A 3,286-nucleotide genomic window follows, 5' to 3' on the forward strand; every position below is an offset into this window, starting at 1 on the left:
GTATGTATTTTGAACTACCGGAAATTTCAATCCTTTTGAAATTTCCGGTAAAAACCAAATTTTCCGAAAACTTACTTTTCCGGATTTTTTAGTGTGGGGGTAAAGTGTTTGAATTTTTTTGTTATTTTGAGTTTTACTGTTTTTTTTAGGGGTATTTTAGGTATTTTACAACAAAATTTTTATGTTGGGGGTATAGGTTTAAATGGGGGGGTACAATAGCCAATTGTCTTTTACATATTGCGGGAGTACGAGTCTAATTAAAGAGTACCATATATTAGTTTTAAATACAAAGTCAACACTTGGACTTAAAAACAAAAGTCTAGCCCAAAGTTGGTAGGATGGATTTGATCTTGATGGCATCAGCAAGTATTGTTTTAGCACCTTCCATTCTCAAACAAGAAATGCATTTCACGTCTTTTTCTTTACGAAAAATGAATTTTACGGTTGACAAGTTACTATAATGTGTATTTCATGGGACACAACTAGGGATGTTAAATAAAATCAAAAATCAAACCAAACTACTAAATCGAACAAACATTTTATAAAAATACAGAATTATAATGACAGTTCACAAACCGAACCCAGTTCAGAGTTGAGTTCATTTTCATTTGGTTAGTAAACTATTTGTTACAATTTGATTCTTTTTAGTGCACAGTTCAATTTGGTTTAATTGTTTGATTCAAATTATAAAATAAAAAAATTGGTACTATATAGTTCACAAAAAATCAGTTTTCAATTCGAAAAGTTATAGTTAAATTTTTTTGTAAAAGTAGTTCTTGGTTTCGCTCAGTTTAGAAATATGGAACAGGTGCACCGAACTTTTATACCAATACGGTTTAATTTTGGGATGAAACTTAACAATTCAGAACGATTTTACCAAACTGCTGTAACTGTTTGGTTCGATTTTCTTCCTAAACCGAACCATGAGCCATCCTAGCCACAACATTAGATTCAGCAACCAAAATGTCACATTATTCAAGTTGGACCAAAATGTAAAACCTAGTAAAACAATAAGTTAAAAAGCAAATACAGCAATACAGAGATAAATATGGAAAAATCTGTGAAATTCCATTGAAATATACAGTTAGCTGTCTTTATGCTATAGTTATCTTGTTCTTCGACCCCTCAAAGTGCTTCCAAAATGTGCACAGAGAATCAAAAAGTGATATCTTGCCATCCTATATTATATGCCTAAAAATTTCAAGCAATCTTTTCTATTCACCTTTGACCCTTATCAAGAATTTTCAGACCCTTTTATCATGTTGCAACGAACAACAATCTTTCGGAAATCATCAAGGCTTAGCTGCACAATACATAAAAGTGGGATTAAAATGATTGGTTTCAAATTTGTAAGATGTAAAAAATATCTACTGAGTGAATCATTAATTTAATCTTTGAAATTATGGGGTCATCCCTTGAAGTTAACAAATTACAAAAACAAATCATTGAAAAAGTTGCAAATATTTACCCTTCCGTCTCCATCACTATCAAAACAGCGAATCATATCAACCAACTCTTTGTCTGTCCATTCAAAATCATGAACTATAGCTGCTCTTTCTAAATCCCTTCTTGTTACAGATCCTTTTCCTGCTTCTGCATACCAGAACTAATATTGTCAATAACCAACCACCTTTCCATGAGTTGAAAGCAGCAAAAGAAAAAGAGACAAAAAAGCTTAATTTCCTCATTTATATATTCAATTAAAACTTGATCTCATAACTAAATGTTGATAACATCATTGAATCTCTAGAATTCTCATTTATAGTTTAGAGCTTAGACAGTAACTTCTCTCTAACTCATTACTTTTCAGTTTAATTTTTCAAATAAAGAATCTGACATTATGAAAACAATATATTCAGTCCAATTAAACCATTTTTTAAATAAAGAAAAAGGCAGTTTTTAGAATCATGTATCTCTAACAAATCTCTGATACATCAATTGCCAATATACATTTGTAAGTTGAAATTAGGGTGCATTAATATAAGCCAACTAATAGATGTTTAAGAAGAGAGTAACACCTATTGATTAGATAATAACTAACATTAAGGATATACTTGGATTGGTGATACATGGTAGAATGAAAAAAAATGAAATAGGTTAATTAGATTTTAAAATATGGATGTTATCTCATACTTTTTCATTCAACTTTATTTGACCTGTGTTAACCAATATCAGTCATGGGGACGCCTAGGTAGTTAATCCCAGATAGCGGTGCGTCGCGGCCAACCCCAAAAGTGGGGTAGCGGGTTAGCGCGTTCCAGGATAGGCGGGATAATTGCTATTTTTTTGAACAAACTACATGAATAATATTATATAAACCTATATTTAATGTAAAATTAACAAATGACTCAAACTCTGAAACATTCATAATTAGTAATAAGAATCTACAAGTTTTACTCTTAGTCAAAACATACATTGAAATACCAACAAAAGTCAAGAAAATAAAGATGATGCATATTGAAGTCTTTAACACAGAGTAATAAAATAACTAAATATTAAAACCCAAATGCATGCTCTAACATAGGAATCAAAGATAAGCATCATCTTCATTAGCATATTCTACTTCTTCTTCTTCTTAGGTGAAAGTAGAAACAATAAAACAAAGAAGGAAGAAATAATAGCGGGATCTCGCTGAAAAACGTTGGGATTAACTACACCAGGATAGCGGGATCTCGCCCAAATCTTGTCGGGATCTTGTTTCACGCTGTCGCGGACCACACCGTCACGGTCCAACACTGTACCGCACCGAGACAGCGGGATCTCTCCGGGAAATGCTGGGATTAACTACCTCGCGGCGCCATGCCGATTGCAGGTTTTTTGGCAACCTGCGTGGCTAATTTGTGAAGTATGGCAACACCATGGTGTTTAATGGCGGATATGCCGACTTTATATGATGGATTTTTGGCCTTCCACCATTGATAACCCTGTTTGATCCTATACCACCAACCCAAATATACCCTGATGAAAAACACGGTTCCTCTTTGATGGAAGGGTCATACATTGCCCTCAACAAACAAAAAGTAGCATAAACAGAAATTATCAGATTACCATCAAGCTGGAAGAAGTGTACAATGAGTTCATCCTCACTCATTTGCAGCCGACTAGTAAACTGTTGACAAAATTGAATATTAAAAAAAACACTTCCAAAATAAACTAAAAGAATGACAAAGAAGGAAAAATCATTCTGTGAATATCAAACTCAATACAAACCAATTTTTGGTTCTTCTTTCTTCCTTTATCTTGTTGAATGTGAACCTTTCCCTTTTTCTCAGCCTTGCTGGTGTTC

The 3,286-nt window shown here is 33.1% G+C and overlaps 1 pseudogene; it reads right to left on the reverse strand.

Annotated features, from left to right (window-relative positions):
* Positions 1–848: 848 nt before the first annotated feature.
* The window catches only part of LOC101497546 (uncharacterized), a 4,473-nt pseudogene continuing 2,035 nt past the window's right edge, over positions 849–3,286 (reverse strand).

This window comes from Cicer arietinum, chromosome 6 (genome assembly GCF_000331145.2).
Source record: "Cicer arietinum cultivar CDC Frontier isolate Library 1 chromosome 6, Cicar.CDCFrontier_v2.0, whole genome shotgun sequence".
Lineage (NCBI taxonomy): Eukaryota > Viridiplantae > Streptophyta > Magnoliopsida > Fabales > Fabaceae > Cicer > Cicer arietinum.